Source organism: Sciurus vulgaris (assembly GCF_902686455.1).
Source record: "Sciurus vulgaris genome assembly, chromosome: 5".
NCBI classification, from domain to species: domain Eukaryota; kingdom Metazoa; phylum Chordata; class Mammalia; order Rodentia; family Sciuridae; genus Sciurus; species Sciurus vulgaris.
In genome coordinates this window covers 73,365,800-73,384,761 of record NC_136465.1, presented here as the reverse complement: position 1 = coordinate 73,384,761, position 18,962 = coordinate 73,365,800, and the positions used below count along the sequence as shown (strand labels likewise).

At 44.3% G+C, this 18,962-nt stretch overlaps 1 long non-coding RNA gene across 2 annotated transcripts in view; it reads left to right on the top strand.

Annotated features, from left to right (window-relative positions):
• The window catches only part of LOC306662558, a 32,493-nt gene extending 14,093 nt beyond the window's left edge, over positions 1-18,400 (top strand). For both annotated transcript variants that reach the window (XR_013764147.1, XR_013764148.1), the window contains 2 exons: positions 12,543-12,672; positions 17,891-18,400. This is a non-coding gene — a long non-coding RNA (uncharacterized lncRNA). The remainder of the gene's footprint in view (positions 1-12,542; positions 12,673-17,890) is intronic.
• Positions 18,401-18,962: the final 562 nt, after the last annotated feature.

Below are 18,962 nucleotides of genomic sequence, written 5' to 3'. Positions count from 1 at the left end.
TGCATCCGCAGACAACGAACACAATGCCTCTCTGTGGCTCTAGTGCTTCCTGTCGAGTCCCCTGACTCCTGGCATTGAGGCTGGAGCAGTGAAGGGGGGCTGGTTATGACGATGGTCTTTCTGTTTTTGGCTTAACCCTCTCCATTTGTTCTTTGCTGCTCCTGCCTCCCTTGTCTCCTCTCCCTTCTCTCTTCCCTGATTATTAGTTAGGACATCCATCTCTCGCCCTTGGCTGTAAACCAAGGAAGCCTACTGTGTTCATTCAGTGCTGTCTCCTCCGGCCTACGTAAGTGTGTTGGAGCGCTGGATACACATGCGTAAATGAGCTAATACCTGAATCGAGCGGGGAAGGAGTGGGTCTCTTTTCCCTGGGCCTCATCAGGGAGGCTTCGACAAAATCTGTGCTTAAACTTGGCAGAGGCAATAGCTCCTGCGCCTGATGACCAAACCAGCCGCTCAGGCAGAGCAGTGTGGCCCTTCCAGGGCAAGGAGGATGCTGTTGGAGACAGTCTGGCTGGGCTACCTCAGGCACCTTAGTGCTGTGGAGTCAGGGCTGGAGGCCTGGGGTAAAGCCTTTTCCCCAGGTTTGCTGAACTCATACCTAGTGCTTGTTCAGTAGCAGAAAGGCCAAGGAGAAGGGCTTCCATATTATGTAAGACAGAACCTGGAATTGGAGGGGAAGAGAAAAACAGAGTGATATTGGGGGGTGCAGTAGAGCCAATGCCAGATCTTGCACAGTCTGACATGGAGGCAGACCAGTAAATGATCCCAGAACAAGGCCAGTGCTGCTCTCGTGAGGCCTGGAGGTGACAGTGGGAGCAGAGGAGATTCTTTGAGGATGGGACTTGGTGAGGGCTGCCTGAGGGAGGTGCCATCCAAGAGGCCTTGAACAGGAGTTTACAGGAGCAGGGGAGGGGTGGGGAATGGGGAAAGTATAATAGAAAGCAAATAGCACCAGGCAAGAAGGGAAGATATGAAAGGTCGATGTAGGTCTGCGGTAGCTAGGGCTGGGACCTGAGGGTGACAGGAGGTGACTTATGAGGATAAAGTCACAGAAAGGGTGTGACTGGTTAGTGAAGCACCTGGTATACGCTGCTCTAGAACTTGGGCTTGCTCCTGAGAGCAAGGGTGTGTTGGCTGTTCTGTGTGTTCCTCTCATCTCCAGCCCGTCCCTTCTCTACCCTCCTCTGTGGACTGCTTTAGCCAGCTCCCTTGCCCACAGGTTGGAGGGCAGGGGGAGAGAAAATCTGGGATGTTTATCTCCTCATTGACTCATCACTTTTTTGGCAGCAGTTGCATTCCTCTGTGGCTGTGGCTCCTGTCACAGGTATCCCTCCAGGGTGGAGGAGCACTCTGGCTCCAACTCTGTCTCTGGTCACACCCTACAGCCATTGGTGGCAAAGTCTTCCAGCTGTGGCTCATTCTTGGGTGCTTTACCCAAGTGGTTCACTTACCCATGCCTACTTGCTGTGGGCAGACTCCCTTTAGCAAGCACCTTCAGGTGTTCCCTCTGTTTCTTTCTGGAACCCTGTTTGGTGCAGTAGGGGTGTGGCTTAGGTGGCTGGTGGGGGAAATGATCTTGGTGATGAGCAGAATGAAGACTTGGCAGGCAGGGATGCTAGTTAAGACCTGTGAAAAGTCCAGGTGAACAATGGAAGACTAGCTGTTGGGATGGAGAGAAGGGACTAGAGCTGAGAGGCACTTCCAAGTTAGAGTGGTTCAGCTTTAGGAACTTATTGGGTAGATGGAGGAGGTGGGAGACCTGAATTTCTTTTTAGAAGACAGAGAGCATCTCTCTCAATTGCTGCATAATGGACCATGTACTCTAATATTTCTAATTCAAATTCAGGATGTGAGGTTTTACTTACTCTGTCCTATCTTAGTGTAATTGTGCCCCCTTCCTCAAATGCCAAGAATTTCAGTTCTGAAGTATACCAGGAATGACAGAATTAGTACAGACTGTCCCTGACTTAGGACAGGTCTACATAGGATTTTTGGACTTTAAAGTGGTGTGAAAGTGATATTCATTTGGTAGAAACCACACTTTGGATTTTGAATTTTGGTCTTTTACCAAGCAAGGAATACACAGCGCGGTGCTCTCCCCAGATGCTGTGCAGCTATGGCAATCATGAGGGGGGAATACCTGGGACTCTACAGTGCACTGTGGGCTGAGCTATGCAGGTTAGGGTCATAATATGCATTTTCCACTTATGATATTTGCAAGTCATGATAGGTTTATCTAGAAGTGACGCTGGTGTAAGCAGGAGAGTACCTCTGTCCTTATTTGCTTTCTCCATGTTACATACGCAACTGTCCCAGAATGACAATACCAACATTATCTTATGATATGATTATTCACAATACTTACAGATTTACCTGCATTTCCTTTGGTCCTTAGGATGTACCGTCAAATGTTGTACTTTAGGGACTCTTTGTTCTTCTCTAGGTGGTCATGCCAAAAACTGGATACACTTGTAGGCTTACTTGTTTTATTTATTTTGAATTTTCAAAACTTGCTCTGTAAAATAAGATATTTTATAAAGCCAAGGGTGTAGCACAGTGGTAGAGCACTCTTCTGGCATGTTGAGGTTGAGACCAAGCATGAAAACAAAAACAAAAACAAAAACAAAACAAATATATATATGTATATGTATGTACATATACATGTATGTATTTATATGAGATAGTTATGGTTCCAAAGTCAAACCTACAAAATAAATTATTAATAAATTTGCCAAAATATTAGGTTCTATCTTGGTGTCCCCTCTACTTTAGTATCTCCATTAAGTTTATTATATCTATTTATTATATTTATATTAAATTTATTATATTTATATTTAATGTAAAATATTTGTGTCATTTTTTATCTCCTGTTTCTTTGATAAATGGAGGCATTCTGCTCATACTTCTTTTTTTTTCCACTTAATAGTCCCTGTAGATCACTCCACAGTAGTTTATGAAGATAGCCCCATTTCTTCATTTCTTCATTCAGTACATAGTTTTCTATTGCTTAGTTTATTCAACCAGTCCCTCACCATGGATATTGCATTATTGCCTACAAACAACTACTCTTTTCTTGCACATATATTTTTCTGTCTCTTTTAATCTGCGGAGTAAATTCCTAGATAAGTCCTGGGTTAAAGTCTAAGTGCGTATGTAGTTTTGCAAAACATTGCCCAATTTTTTTGTAAGGTTGTACCATTTTGTGTTTCCTTCAACAATATGTGAAAGGGCTCATTTCTCTATAGCTGAATGTGTATACTGTCAAACTTTTGGGTTTTTAACAATCTAAAGGGTATCTTAGTATAGTTTTAATTTGTATTTCTCTTGATATAAGCAACGTTGAGCATTTTTTCCCCACAAGAGCAATTTGCATTTGTTTTTCTGTAAATTGCTCATTTTGCTAGTCCCCCCTCCCCTTATAGGGTTGTCAGTTCTTTTCTCTATTTTTGGAAGTTCTTCAATATTAGAAAAAATGATCCATTCTCTATAGTATTGTAGTATTCACAAATATTTTCCCTATTATCTCTTTTGCCTTTCTAAGTTCTATATGGTGTCTTTCACTAAGAATTATGTATATTGCAATTAAATTTATCTATGTTTTCTTACTCCTAGGTTACAAAGAAATTTGCCTAGGTTTTCCTCAAGTACTTACTTGATCATTTCATTTGTAGGTATTTAGATTCATCATCCATTTGGAATTTATCCTGGTGTATGGTGTAGGAATGGATCCAATTTTACTTTTTTCTCAAATGGCTCTCCAAGTATCTGGCTCTGAGGTTGTGCTTTAGATACTACTGGAGTGAAATTATGATCAATGAGAGTAGATTCAGGAATTGTGGACAAAGCTACTGACTCCCAGTGAGGCACATTACAGTGTGTATTAGTCAGCTTTGTGACCCTGTTGACAAAAACAACTTAGAGGAGGGAAAGTTTATTTTGAGCTCATGGTTCAGAAGTTTAGTCTATGGTCAGCTGACTCCATTGCTTTTGGTCAGAGGCGAGGCAGAGCACCATGGCTGAAGAGTGTGGCAGAGGAGGGCTGCTGGCCTCATGGCAGCAGGGAAGCTGAGAGAAGGAGAGATGGGGTAGCAGGGAAGATACATCCTCCGGGGCATGCCCAGGGGCCCACCTCCTCTACTGTTACCACCCAGTTAGTTCATCTAAATTAGGATGGACAGGTTGGGTAACAGCTCTCATAAACCAATCATTTTACCTCTGAACCTTCCTGCCTTAATACAGGAAGTTCAGCAGACTCTTCACATCCAAACCATAACACAGTGTTTTAATTCATTTTAATATATCTTATTATGATTTATTTATTTAGTTTCTACTAATTTTTCTGGTAAATCAAGCAGTGAATGAAAAAAAAATTATTCATTTATTTGCCATGCTAGAGATTGAACCCAGGGCCTTGTGCACGCTATCTAAGTGCTCTACCACTGAGTGACACCCCCAACCCTGAAAAAAATTATTTTAAGCTACTATACTACTGTGTATGGCTCAGTGGACATCTCTATGTGTGCCTAGTCAGGCCATCCAGCACTCTTGGGTTAAACATGCTCTAAATTTCCTTTAAGAACCTAGTTGGCCACACTCCAGCACATGTTTTTGGTGGGATTGATCCAGCTCTCTGAATTGTCACCAAATGGTCAAAGCCATCATCTGCTTCAAGGTCACAGTGGTGAGTTCAGGGAGGGGCTTGTGCTTTAACTAGAACTGAGGAGACCTGGAAGCAGGGACTCCTCCCCTGTGGACTTGAACCTGGAGGGATCACAGCTGGAACCACTGTCTCCATTTTGTTATCACAGTAACCAGAGAAGTCACCTGTTCAGGGAGGAGGTCAAAGCTGAGCCATGTCTTTGTGACATATGTGCCCTAGTCAGGTTGCACCGGAAGGCAGCCCAGCCCTACTCCTGAACTCAGGGATGGTTACGTGACCTTTTATTTGGTTCCTGTTTTTTTTTTTTTTTTTTTTTTCCCCCCACTTACAGCTGAAAGAGTCCAAATAAAACACAGTGCCTCAGGTGGAGAAGGAAATGGGATTTAGTCAGAATATCGCAGTGCTCCCATTTAGGCTGGTTCCTTCATCTTGGAGGCCTGGTGTGTAAAATAGTATTGATAACCCTGCTTGTCACAAAGCAAAAGCAGGAAAAGGAAAGTCCTCTTCACAGTTTACTTATTGTTATACTATTACATAGTCTTTGAGGGCAGGGACTGTGGGATTTATTTTCTGTTTGTAGGTGCCACAATGACTGTGGTATACTGCCTCGTCCAAAGCAGGTGCTCATGGAGTGAGTGTAATTTGAACTAAACTGATTGCTTTCTACACTCATTCTTTCCATTCCATTGGTGAGAAAAGTAGAGTCACAAAGAGGAAGGATCAAACCACAGCCAAGAGCAGGCTCAGGCATCCTGTCCCCAGCCTTACACTGACTCCAACAGGCAAGCTCCATCCCTCTGAGATAATGAAAAGACACTGGAGCAGGTGGCTGGTCCAAGGACTGGGTTCATCACCACCCTCTGAGCCTTAGGCTTCAGTCTCCTTGTTATTCAGACAGATCCAATCCTCACCTTATGAGTATCAGTGGGTTCCATCTATACGTAATGTGAAGGGTACAAAATTCCTTACAGGAGCATTTGCTGTGAAGCTCAGGTAGATTCGAAACTGCAAGGTTACCTTGAAAGACCTGTTTTGGGGGGAGGCTGGTTGAATAATAAAACTGTGGTGTTGGGGCACCCATGTGGTTTACTTTGATGTTCCCAGGATGCACAGTATTTCAGACAGAAGCTCTTCTCCTGGTGACAGAGGAGGAAGCTGAGGCCTTGATAAGTCCAGTGACTTTCATAAGGTCAACCAGCTAATTAGAGACCTGGGCTGATCTCACACCCAAGTTTTATGACTTCTGGTTTAGGCCCATCATAGGCTCAGCTCCACCTGTCAGGAAAGTCAGCACCCCTCAGCGACTGTTCATAGATGATGCTCCATGATGCAGAGCAGCTGGGCTCTGAGGAGCCAGGCTGTCCCAGGCTAGTTGCTGGCCTGTCCACTCCAAAATGGCCTTGCTGTGGCCTGGCTGCTGGAGGCGCTGGAGGCCCAGGTTTCCCAGAACTTTGTTGGGGTGTGGTACTTCTGGTGTTCCCGGTGGAGGTGGGGGAACCTCTTGGGCGGTGAGGGGAGGTGGCAGACGCTGTCTGTTTTGCTGGGCTGTGAGTAGCCCTTCCGGGCATTGTGCTCCCAGTGTGCCCCGGTCATGAACATAGAGACCAGGATGCTTTGTAGTAATCACAGCAACACCCTGTACTTCCTGCAGCATTCCAGGGAGGCTCCTGTGTGTGGCCTCTTCCAGGAGCTTCCCAGACGCCCCCTCCCTCCTCTTCCTCCTGTGTTCCATCCTCTTCAGGAGGAGGTGGCCCTTCATGGTGTGATGTGTGGGCCTTGGAGGGCCTTGACCACAGCACTGCCCCATGAAAAGCTGCCCTCCTCTCAGATGTTCTTCTCTCTTGTTCAGTCACAGCTAATATTTTCTGATTTAGGCATTGCACTACGAGCTTTGTATACTTTTTTCTCAATAGTTCCACAACATAGAGGCTATTGTTATTACTCCCTCCCATTAATATCAAGGAAATGGAAGCTTAGAGGGTTCAGTAACTCACCCAAGGGCACTTCAACAGGAAGCGGCAGAGCCAGGCCTCACACCTCAAGCATCAGAGTCTTTGTATTTAATTTAATTTAATTTTAGGTACTAGGAATGGAACCCTGGGGCTCTCTACCACTGAGTTATCCTCCTAACCTTTTTTATTTTTAATTTTGAAACAGAGTCTCACTAAGTTGCTGAGGCTGGCCTCAAACCTGTGATCTTCTTGCCTCAGTGCAGGGGGAGGGGGAGTCTGTATTCCTAACCATTCTACCACACTCCCCTCTTAATGTAATCTGTGTGTTCTATGCTTTGAAGGTGGGTAAGGATAGAACAGAGCCATTTGAGTCTTTTTAAAAAATACCTTTTAATTTTAGAACAATTTTGAATTTATAGAATCATAGTACAGGGTTGCTGTATACTCCACACCCATGTTCCCCTATTATTAACATCTTACATTCATGTTATATATGAGTCAGTGTTACTGAATCAATATTGATATATCACTATTAACAGAATTCCATACTTTATTTGGATTTCTTAACTTACTTATTTGTTTTACAGAATGTCCCCTTTCTGTTCCAGAATCCCATCTAGGATAGTCTATTATTATTTAGTTATAATGTCTCTTTTTGGCTGTGACAGTTTCTCAGACTTCCTTGTGTATGGGGATCTTGACAATTTTGAGGATACTGACCAGAAATTTTGTACTTTTTGTTTTTCTAATGATTAGACTGGGAGAATGTGGCTTTGGGGAGTGACCACAGTGCCAAAGTGCTACTCTCATCACATCATGTGGAGGGTACCTGCCATCGACATGATTTATACCTGCTGATGTTGACCTTGGCCACCTTGCTGAGGCAGGGCTTTTTGGTCTCTTTACTGTCAAGTTAATCCCTGTTTCCATGCTATATTCAAGAATCACTTTTCAAGCAATAAGAGGAAAAGAAATGGGCAGTTCTCCTAGTAGCAGGGGGAGAGGAGACAGAGCAGAGCAGTGTGATGGCAGCTGTCCTGGAGCCCAAAACAAATTTACATCTAGGGATGAGGAGAAGCTGGTGGCCTTTGTGGCATTTGATGCAGGAGAAGAATCCTGTCCCAGGATTCTGCTGAGAGCAACCAGCTTGTCATGGCTCAGAGAGAGGAGATCTGTCTAGGAATTCTCTGGAGAGCCATGCAAGAGGATCTTCCTCTCTAGAATTGGATGTCATTTCTAAGGACTTCATCCTCCAATAAAGTGGTTCTATAATATGACGCAGAGCCACACTGATAGAGTGGAAGGAGACACCTGCTTTTCAACTTGAAACTCGTAGGTCTATCTTGCTACTGGACCACTTTGCCTACTACTTCAAGATAAACTAATACATGTGATAAATCCTGAAATTATTTTGTGGATTAGCACCATTAGATGAAATTATACTTTGGGGTTAAAAGGGTTAATTTTTCAGTGTAACTATTTAAAAAAGGCCACGGTTTCTATAACCCTATTTGGATGGACAGTCCATTTCAGTTTATAAAATGTATGTCCTGGTAATCTCAAAAGACAGAAGTAGCTTGGAACCCCTCATGTGACCTCTGAGACACCTTTCTCTCTCAAGCACCAAGAGGTTGGTGAGAGGATGACTGAGGACCTGAGAGGTTTGATGGGACCAGAGTTAAACTCATTTCTGTGGCTGGCACATGCCTACACTTGTCTGTTTCTTACAGAGTGTGAGCTAAACATGTGAGCCTCAGAATTTGGATAGTAGATTCAAGAGGAGAGGCCCTGGCTAGGGCCAGACTTTGTTCCCCATGTTGGGAAAATAAAGAAATGCCTTGATTTGAGGTGGCTTCTGTGATTTTCAGTGAAACTCATACCTCCTGTCTGTGAAAGGAAGAAAATACCCTTGAATATGAAATAAATTTAGCTGTTGGCAACTAACACAGCAGGTCAACCCATCAGCCTGTTGAAAACAGTAAAGTTCTGTGGGAATGAAGTCTGGAGTCAGAATGTGTGTGTGTGTGTGTGTGTGTGTGTGTGTGTGTGTGTGTGTGTGTGTGTGTGTGTTGGCCCTTAAAGGGGCAGTGAAAGCAAGGGCACTGTGGACCTGCTGGTGAGCCTTCATGAGTCTGCAGAAAGCTGTTCTGGTGACATCCTATTTATAGTGGGGTGATCTCAGATGAGTCACCCACTATAATTCAGTTTCCTCACTTCTCTGCGACACGTAGACAGTCAGACAGTCAAGGTGGGGCCCTTTTGCTTGTCCCTCTACCACATGCACTGTTCCCCTCCATCACAACCACTGCTTTCAGTGGCCACATGTGAGCAGCATGCTTTGAACTAGGGTACTTGGAGCTAAAGGCTTGATGTGGATTATATCTAATTGAATTCCCACAGCCCCAGGAGCCTCATAGAGGTTAAATGACACCCTGGACATCCTGGGCCAGGGATGGGTGGGTGTAGGACATGTGTCCTGCCTGCTCTACTCCCTGCTTGCTTAGCAGGGCTTCTGTTATCAATCTGGGTTAGGCATCTTTTCATGCAAAGGTGATTCTTTTAGGCTTCATGGGTCACATATGGTCTTTCCTCCTTCTTCTCTTTTTCTTCCATCCTTTAAAGATGTTTTCTTAAAAAAATTAGCTAGTGAGATGTACCCCAGCCAGTTGCAGGCCATGGTGTATTGATCCTTGATAATAGATAAGTTAAAAATGCAAAATTCTCTAGGATGGCACATCTTCTAGACTTCAGAGTGATCTGTAGACTACTTAAAAAGCCTGGGACTGGAAGGATGGCAGGGTTAGCTGCCTGGTCCAGGAAGATTCCTGCACATTGGACCTTGTGCAATGGGGACACCATGAGCCTTTGTCACACAGTTCTGATGGGCAGTCCTGCTGCTCCCGCATGCTTCTCTGTTGGCCAGCCTTTCCTCTGTGGGGCATCCCTGAGGTTCTGGCTTCTCTACCCTCTCACCATCCCAGTCTCTTTTCTTTCTCCTAAGACTTCTCTTCTCTGTGGAGTGAGTCCGTCCCAGCTGGGGCCCTTGGCTAAGCAGCAGAGGAAGCCGAGAGAATCTATCATAAACTCTTTGTGCCAGCCTGCTTTGGTGGGCAGTGTGGAGTAGAAGGTACTGAGGAGGAATGAGAAGGGCTGTGAGCTCCGTAGGCAGCTGGAGGAAGGATTCAGGCTGGGACACCTCTTTGTTCTTAAGGCGCCTCAGAATAAAGGAAGTTTGGGAAAGGAAGCACTTTTGTAAATACAGGGGCTTCTGTATGTGCATGAAGTGGGAGGGGGAAGTGCAATGTGTGCCTGTCACTTATGACCAGCACCATTGTACCTGCAGAGGCTGGGGTTCCACCCTCAGCAAGGTAAAAAGTAGTTAAACCAGGCTGAAAACTGGGTTTGAGTCCTGACACTACCACTGACCAACTATGTAACCCAGGCCCAGGTCCAGGTCCTGAACCTCTGGGACATTCTGTCCTCATCTATGAAATGGGAGCAGCAGTATCGATCTTAGCAGATAGAGTGTTTGTGAACTGGGGATTGAATCCAGGGCCTCATGCATACTAGGCAAGCATTCTACCACTGAGCTACATCTCCAGCTCTATTTATTTTATTTTGATACAGGGTCTCACTAAGTTGTCCAGATTGCTTGGATTTGTGATCCTCCTGCCCCAGCCACCCATGTAGCTGGGATCATAGGCATGAGTTTAAAATAGTCCCAATTGTTGTGTTTATATGTTGTCTAGGGCATGAAGTGACTAGGGGGAGTGTCATGTGTGCAAGAAAGTGCAAGAAAGCTGTGATGTGCCTTGTGGAGAAAATTTGTGTGAGATAAGTTTTGTCCAGGCACGAATGATATAGTACTGTTAACATTAGTAACGTTAATGAATCAATAATATAGATTAAATATGGTGTCTTTAAACAGAAACCCACATTAAACAAAGATATTCATCACTGGTTAATGAAAGTGTTGTAACTAGAGGATCATAGGAACCTAACCTTGTGTATTCTCATTAGAAACAATGATTCAAAATTCACCAATTCAGTGTTTACAGAAACTTTATAGAACATAATCACTGGGAATAATGAGAATCAACTATATTAACTCATTTCATCATCACAACAACCATGCTAGGTAAGTGCCCTGCTGTCATTATCATCTAATTTTACTGATGAGGACAGTAGGCACTGAATGGTTGCCTAGGTTTTCAGAGGTCACATAGCTGTAGGTGACAGAGCTTGAATCAGAAGCCAGGCAGTGGGTTCTCAGAGGGCTCTCTTAGCTGCCACACTGCCTTTGAATTAACTAAAGCAACATGCAGAAAGCTTTAGAGCAGCAGTGGGCACATCTTGTACATTTTCAAGGCTCTGCCATGCAGGGCCTGTGGCACAGTATTGGGCAGTCTCCTTAGTCTCTTCCTCTTGGATTTTCTAAGGCTCTGTGATCTTGTCAGCTCTTCCAAGTCTGCTTTGCACTGTAGTAGGGCCCTGGTCTGTAGGTGGGGTGGAGGTGAAATTGGAAGGGATAAGCTGGGGAAATGCGGGGGGAGGGGGTGTTTCTGGGATGAGGGCCTAGGCTGAGGGTCTAGGGTGGTGTCCAGGGGAAGCCTGGGGCACAATGTGGCAGTCATTTCTCTTGGTTAAACCAACATGTTTAGTGTTGTCTCTTCACTAGCTGTGGGTTGGCCGCAGGGAGTAAAATTGGCTTGATCTTTTTAGTAGATGTGGAACTGAAGTTCGGATGGTAGGATACTTTGGACAGATCTCCACCAAAGACAGATGTCACAAGGACTGATCTTAAGAATATTTAACAGCCGAATGGAGCAGACACAAGCCAGTCACCACAGAAGCTTCTGTAAACAAGGAGGCCATCTGCACTGGTCCTGGCCTCTCCATCTTGCCTCCTCTGCCTCCTTATCACACATAGATGTGCAGGACTGGAGTGGATTTTCTCCTTCAGTGAGAACGATGGGATTATCTGCATTCTGTCAAGGCACATCGGTCTTAAGCTGCCATCTTTCCTGATAGATTCTAGTGGTGGTGTTGTGAGTGGTAGGGATCATCCCCTCCTTCACAGCACAGTAATTATCCATTTGGTGCCCTGCTGGTGAGGGGTGAAAGCAAGGGGTGTGGAGAGAAGGTCTGAGTTCAAATCCCAGCTGTTCATCAGCCTGTGACCCCGTACAGATCTTACCACCATTCTAAACCCTGGTTTTCTTGGGTAAGATCTGACCATACTACCCAGCCCATGAGGTACTGGGAACATTAAACTTAATTATGTGGGTGATTGTGCTTCATGTGCTTAAATATTCTGTACATAAAATGAAAGGTATAGCTGGGAGTGGTGGCACATGCCTATAATCCCAGCCGCTCAGGAGGCTGAGGCAGGAGGATTGTGAGTTCAAAGCCAGCCTCAGCAACTTAGTGAGGCTTAGTGAGCCTGAGCAACTCAGTGAGACCTGTTTCAAAATAAATTATAAAAAAGGGCTGAGGATGTGGTTTAGTGGGTAAGTGCCTCTGAGTTCAATCCTTGGTACACACACACACACACACGCACGCACACACACACGCGCACACACACACACACACACAGGCATTAGACTGGGCCTTATTCTGAGAGGCTCACATAGAGAGAAGGAAAGTGGCATTTAGGGCAGATGGATCTGCTTTGTGGCAGAGCTGCCAATTGTCCCCCCACATTCTCTTGCCCTTCTTCCATACTCGTGGAATTTTGGTTGGGGACATGGTTTTATTTCCCAGTCTCCTTTACAGCCAGGATGGCCACATGGCCAAGTTCTAGCCAATGGAATGTGAGCAGAAGTGCAACTTCATGGCAAGTCCTTAAAGGGCAGAGGCACCTTCCTTCTCTTCCCTGACTCTCAGCTTCAACCCTGTGACTCTCCTCTCCTTTCTTCTTTCCTCAGGTCACCAAGAGCTCGTTCGTGATGATCTGAGACCATGCAATGCAGACAGTCCTCCAGGAACACCAGAGCAAAATTAGATGTGGCTGTGTCTCTGCCATGTATGTGCAGCTGTGGTAGCAGCTCTGACCACGTATGTGCAGAGAACTACATGAAGGAATTATTGGGAGGGTGCCTGTGATAGCAGTTAAATGTTTAGCTTAACAGCTGGGCTCAGAGATGGTTTGACCCCCCAAAGTTCATGTATCGGAGGTGTGGTCCTCAGTGTGGACAAATAGAGAGAGGGTGGGACCTTTAAGAGATGGGGCATTGTGGAAGGAGGTTAGGTCATTGAGGGTGCTGCCCTCGGAAAAGATATACGCAGTTCTTGTGGGTCCCCAGTTAGTTTCTGAGAGAGGAATTAGGAAAGAACAAACCTGGCCCCTCTGGCTTCCTGTATCTCCTTGTGAGCTCTCCCTTCTGCACGTGTTCTTGCTGTGCCATCCATCATGATGGGATGCTGCCAAGGGGCCGCTCACTAGAAGCTGAATCAATAAACTGCACTGAGATTCCATCTCACTCCAGTCAGCGGGGCAACTATCAAGAATACAAGTAACAATAAATGTTGGTGAGGATGCGGGGAAAAGGGAACACTCCCACATTGCTGGTGGGACTGCAAATTGCTGCAACCCTCTGGAAAGCAACATGAAGTTTCCTCAAAACACTAAGAATAGAATTGCCATTTGACCCAGTTATCCTACTCCTCGGTATATATCCAAAGGATTTAAAATTGGCATACTACAGTGATATAGTCACATCAATGTATATAGCAGCACAATTCACAATAGCTAAGCTATGGAACCAACAGATGAATGAATAAAGAAAATGTAATATGTGATATATATGCACAATGAAGTATTACCCAATCATAAAAAAGAATGACTTTATGACATTTGCCAGTAATGGGTGGATCTGGAGACTATCATGCTAAGTGAAATAAGCCAATCCCAGAAAACCAAAGGTTGAATATTTTCACTGATAAGTGAAAGCTAAACCACAATAAGGCAGGGGAAAGGGAAGAAGAGACTTTCACTGGATTAGAGGAAGGGGAATGAAAGGAAAGGAGGGAGGAATAGGAAAAGGAAAGATGGTAGAATAAATCTAACATAATTTTCACACATATGAAAATACTAAGTGAATCCCACCATTGTGCCCAACCACAAGAATGGGATTCAAGTAGAATATTTTCAATGCTTGTATAATTTTATCAAAATTAATTCTACTGTCATTTTTAACTAAGAAGAACCAATAAAAAAAAAAATAAGGCCACCTGAACTTAAGACTTTCAGCTGCCAAAACTGGGAACTCAGTGTCTTTTTTTTAAAAAAATAAAGTGTCCAACCTCAGGCATTTGGTATAGCAGTGGAAACAGACTGATACACTGACTCAGTGATGAACTAAAAGTGCTAAACTGCTTCTCAGCTGGCTAGTTGCTAATGCATTGCTTTTGTTCAAGAAAAGGAGAGGGAACTGGGTGTGGAGGGCGAGTAAATATAAGAATACCTTTGAGAAGGACAGGCAACCTTGTTGGATTAGTCCCCAAGACTTCATGGGGGGAGGCCAGACTTCAGAAATATTAGTGGCATAAATATTCTTCTCCCGCCTACCCCTCCTCCCTCTCTTCCTTCCTCTCTTGCTGAACTTGGGCCAGGCCAAGTAACTACTCTTTGTCCCTGGAAATATAGTGAGAAAGAAGATCCTGCTCCTGCATGAAAGCTTGTTATAAAACAGATTCATGACACATAGGGCTTGAACTCTGAGTCCTCCTTGACTCTGCTCTTTCTCTCATGCCCCATTAAGATTCATCAGACAGTTGGACATGGTGGCATGCACCTGTAGTCCCAGCTACACTGGAGGCCAAGGCAGGAGGATCATATGAGGCCTAGATTTTGAGGGCAGCCTGACAACATAGTGAGACTCTGTATCCAAAAAAATAATTACTTCTATGCTGGGCATAGCTCAGTGGTAAAGTATGTGCCCAGCCTGCGCAAGGCCCTGGGTTCAATCCACAGTACTGGAAAAAAATTCATCAGCACATCTTGTTAGATCTAATTCAAAATATAAACAGGGCCCCTACTGTACTGCCTCTCTCCTGGTCTCAGGCACCATTGTCTCTTGCTTAGACTTTTGCTTTGGCCACCTAATTGGTCTCCATGCTTCCAACCCTGCTGCCCCACACATTAGTCTTTTAACAGAGCACTTGGAATGATCGTTTAAAATAATTAGATCATGTCACATCTCTGCTCAAGACTTTCCAATGGTTTCCTATCGCTCCCAGAATAAGTTCCAAATTTCAGATTCCTTCTCTAGCACACAGGCCCTCATGATGCTCCCCCACGCCTGCCTCTCTGGCCTCACTCCTTTCATTCACTTGGGGGTGCTTTGAATGTAGCAGGCAGGCTCCTGCTTATCTTGGCCTCAAATGTTCCTCCCTAGATAGTTCCATGGCTGGCCCCTACTACCAGGTCTCTTCTTCAGTGTCACCTTATCAGAGAGGCCTTCTGTCACTACCCTGTAGTATTAACCTTTCCCTACACCAGTTCCATGCCACCTGCCCCATGATTTGTGTCCCCTTTACCTTACCTCAGTCTCTTCTAGGGTTTAACACCATCTGTTTATTGACTTGCTCCCTCTGCTCAGTGTGAGCTCTCAGGTCTGGCAACTCGGATGGCCTACAACAGTGTCAGCATGCCAGAAGTTGGGGTGCGGTGGACATTGGTGGGATTGATAATGGGGAGTGCTGGGTGACTTGCTGGAACCAGGTGCAGAGGCACAGCTGCTTCTGCTTGAGATTCTAAGACCCAACTCTCAGAGGATGAGAGGGAAGAGTTCCCTGCCTCCGTCTGCTCAGTTGGCCAACCGGCCCACCAGGCCATGACTCTGACATCAGATTTGGTGGGCTTGGATTGGTGACATGGGAACAGTCAGGAGCTGGAGGGATGGAAGTTTCCATTAATCATGGAACTTTGCCTAGGGTGGTCCGAGGAGTAAGACAGTGGTTAGAGGGAGCAACAGGCTAAAGAGAAGGTTCTAGTGGCAGGGGAGGGGTTAAGGGTGAGAGGGGCTAATGGGTGAGATAAGGGTTCCGGCTGGAACTCTGTCCAGACCTGGCTGTTTGTTTACTCAACCAGTAGTTCGGCCTTGGGCTTTTCTTGCTGAACTCTAGAGGAGTACATGAGTCAATACTGGCTGCCAGATGCAGGAACCAAAACCGTACAGGAAACATCAAGGTGGGAGGGAGAGAGCCTGCTAGCTCTGAGCTACCCATGCCTGGGGCCCCCAGGAGCACAAACCAGCTCCTGTGGGAAGTGAAGTGAGCCATCCAGTGCTCTCTTGCAGATGATCTTCTTGGTTCTTCACAGCATGCATTTATTTACTCAGTTGACTACCATTTGTTAGGGACAACATGCCATCCTTGAGGTAGACATATAGAAAATCTTAGTGTGGCAAAATTTGAATTTGAAGTTCACTGCCTCCCTCTTCTGTACTCTTTCCTCTTCTCACTCTTAATATGTTTTCCAAAATAGCCCTGTACCTTAGACCAATGCTATATGCTCATAGCAGTGGTGTACTGGTAAGTGTTTAACAAGTGGCTCTCTGAAAGAAAAAGAAAAAGAAAAAAGAAAACAAAATCCCTGATCCATAGTGTTGGCCAATTTCCATTGTAAAATATTCCCACTGTGGCAAATTTCATGACATCAATGTGATGTCAATGAGTGCAAAACTAGAAATAGTGGAACATTATTAGGTATTATTTCCCACTTACAGATTCAGTAGTTTTTATGTACAACCTCAAGAATATAAAGAGTAAATTGTAAAATAATTAAAAGTCATGAGTTTCAAATATTTTAAATATAACTTATTTAATTCTGAGTGTATATACTTGACTTATTTATTCTTTTGTGATTCTGAGGAAGGAATCTAGGGCCTTATGTTTTGCTCTAAGGCAGGTGTTCTGCCACTGAGCTCCATTCCCAGCCCCAGTGAATATACTGTAATATTTAAGGATGTCTACATTCTGCAAGGGACTTGAAAAACTTCTGTGTAACCTGCAGTTCTCACAAGCCAGGATGAGCTGGCTCTGGCATGTCACTGCCTAGGACCTTGTCAGAAACAGAATTGTGGACCCCACTCAGTCCTGCTGAATGGGAATTTGAATTTTAACATTTGTAATGGTTCTCTCAGGCAATTCATACAAACCTTACATGAGAGATGTGTATGCAAGGCCCTAGAGGTGACCACTGTGTATGATTGCTCACATCTTTTTCAGATCTCTTCCACAATGGAGAGACATGTATTTTGCTGTCATCGTTTTTAACAAAAATAAGGTCACACTGTAAATGTTTTGCAAGAGTTTGTTTTGTTTTAACTTAATAATATGTCTGATATCTTTCTATGATGGTCTACAGAAGTCTAGCTATTTTTAATGTCTCCACAGTGCTTCAGGGCATGAGTAAGTCATGATTTTAAAAAAATCATCTCTCTAAATGGTCACATAGTTTTTTCCCCCCTTTTTTTCAAGAAACCTCATATTTTAAGAAAATTCCCTTCAACTTTCTCTGGATTCTTTTACCAAAATCTACCTTTAAAAAATTCTGAAAATTAGGGGCTGGGTCCATAGCTCTGTGGCAGAGCACTTGCCTAGCATGTCTGAGCCACTGAGTTTGATCCGCAGCAGCACCACATAAAAATAAATAAATAAAATAGAAGTACTCTGTTCATCAACAATAAAAAAATTTGAAAAATTCTAAAAATTAATTTAATACTAAATGGTTCATGGCTGACAATTGTAGTTTACAGTGATTTCCTTCTTCCCCAAATTTAAAAAGTTTAATTAAATTTAACAATATTTATTGAGATATTTTATGCATACAATTCTGAGGAAACTGATAGGGAATATAAAGGAGTTAGGCCTGACCTTAAAATGCTTGCAGCCCAAGGAAATACAATCTGTGGACAATCAATCAATCATATAATGAGCGACTTTAGTGCTGTAAGAACATAGGAGAAAGGAGGGAAGAAAATGTTAAGAAATGGGGAGTCACTGGTGGCATTAGAGGCATCAACCTCTAATGGGAGTGCCCACCTGGCCAGGGTCCTCACTGCACCATAAGGCAGATAAGACAATCTGGCAGCCTTAGGCTCTTAGCCTAGTGGAGGTGGGGTTGGATCAGAGGAGAGCCCCAAAGGCCAGGGAGTATTTTCACGTGGTGGAGTGGATACCCTTTTTTCTTCACAACCACCCCAAAGTGATATTTTCCTCCCATGTTTCCCTCCCTCCTCCAGTTCATCTTTGGCTTTTTTATCTCCAGGAACCCCCAGCCTGAAGATGACAGCAGGTCTATTTGGTTCCTCTCCAAGGATGCAGCCAGATCTGGGAGGATCTGGCTGTTCTCTGTTCCTCTGCTCTGGTGGGAACCTGATTGTATTCAGGTTGGGACCGGTTCCAGGGCTGGCTGCAATCCCCCTCCTCTCCTGGCTGGCTGCCTTGCTGTGACACATAACCCAGGCACGTCTTCCTTCTTGACGTCTTGCTTGCCACCACTCAGTTCATGAACTCTGAATCTCAATCACGGAACTGTATGTTGACGGGAAGGCCACTACCCTTCTCTACTTCCCAGAGGACAGAAAGACCTTCTACCCTTTGGTTTGATTCACCTTTACTTCTTACCAGTCTAGGATTTCAACTGACTCTAGCAACACATGACAAATTTGGCTGGAACTTGACTGCTTTAGGAGCTAAGTCTGTCGCTTATAACTCAGGACTTAGTTCTTAGGTATTGCTAAGTGGGGGCTATTCTTTTTTGGGGGGGATTATTTATAATTTTTATGTTAGTCTGGGGTTGTAGCTCAATGGTAGAGTTCTTGCCTAATATGCAACAGGCCTTGGCCCCTCACCCCAAAGTGTAATACGTTAAATGTGAAATATATGTTATAAAACATATAACAAAATGTACAGCTGTGAGTACATGACCCCATCCAAGAATTAGAGCATTATCAATTTGTTTGCATCTACCTTGCATGGTCCTTCCCTGTTCATGTGCCTGCCTCCTTTGATGAGAGCCATAATCCTTAATTTCAAATCTTTGCTTCAAAAAAGTAGCTTCATCACATATGCTTATATTCATAAACTTATCATTTGTTTTGCTTATTTTTGAGCTTTATGAAAATGGTGCATTGTAGTTTTTTTTTGTTGTTCTTATAAACAATACTGCAATGCATGCTCTTGAGTAGCCTCCATATGCCCATGTTGCTCCTAGGGAGGAGCAGAAAGGACAGGGAGTTGGGCAAATAAATGTTGAGGTTCACAAGGTAATTCCAAATGGGTTGAAAGTTGCACCAATTTACAATTCCACAGGCAGTACCTCAGAGTTCACGTTGACA